Genomic DNA, 1,078 nt, shown 5'->3' with positions numbered 1-1,078 from the left:
GCAGAATAAATTATAATTTGTTCTATAGATTGGTGTCCACAGGGTTTGTTTCTTGTATCCAACACTCTATCCAATTTTATGCATTTGAGGGAATAATTTGACATTCTGGGAAATATGCTTGTTGGATTTCTACTGGATGCTACTCTTATGCTTTAGTGGAATATTAAGCTACAGCCAGAAGCTGATTACCTTATAATAAGATAAGACTAAGACTGGAAATGGGGGAACAGCTAACATAGCTCTGTCCAAAGGTAGCAAAATCCACCTATCAGCACCTCTAAAGCTCACTCATTATACCTTGTTTGTTTAATACATACAAAAAATATGTGTAAAAATGACAATTTGTGAAGTCATGAAGTCACGTATGGGACTATTTCTTAGACTTCCTCAGATTAGCTAGCCCAGCTGTTTTCTCATGTCCAGTCACTATGCTAAGCTACACTAACTGGCTATCGGCCGAAATTTCATAATGAACGGACAGATATGAGAGTGGTATCAATTTCTCATCTGTATCCCAATTATGTCAAAACACTATACCCCAGGATACCCCCGGATACACACACATACCCACACTCTCTCTCTCTCTCACACACACACACACACACACACACACTCATCATAATAGCCTGCAAGCCTTTGTGTCTTTTTAACTGCACTGCAGTCACACAATCACCACCATCTCCCCAAACAAGATCAGCAACAAATCAGTTTTCTGCTCTCGTTTTCATATTTCCAATCAACAATCCGACAAGCGGAGACGTAACAATTCTGACAGGTGAAAATGAAGCCGTCATGTTTTATTCATAGTCATCCAAATGAAGGGCTTCATGCCAAAGTTCTGGTTTACTGAACAGATGTTACATATGCTGACATGAGATGAAAGCAGCCTTGATCGGCTTAGTGCATATTCCCTCCTGATGTTCAGTCTCGACTGGTCCAAAATTGGCCCAATTTTTGTCTCAAGAAACAGAAGCAGAAAAGAGAATATTCACTAGGATCAGGAAGCTGAGAGGACAATGAGTCTGGATTAGGCTAGGGATATGACAGTGTTCAGTCCTCCAAACTTTTTCTCTCATGA

This window comes from Morone saxatilis, unplaced genomic scaffold (genome assembly GCF_004916995.1).
Source record: "Morone saxatilis isolate NCDOM2014 unplaced genomic scaffold, NCSU_SB_2.0 Contig10, whole genome shotgun sequence".
Lineage (NCBI taxonomy): Eukaryota > Metazoa > Chordata > Actinopteri > Moronidae > Morone > Morone saxatilis.
This window is presented reverse-complemented; position numbering follows the sequence as displayed.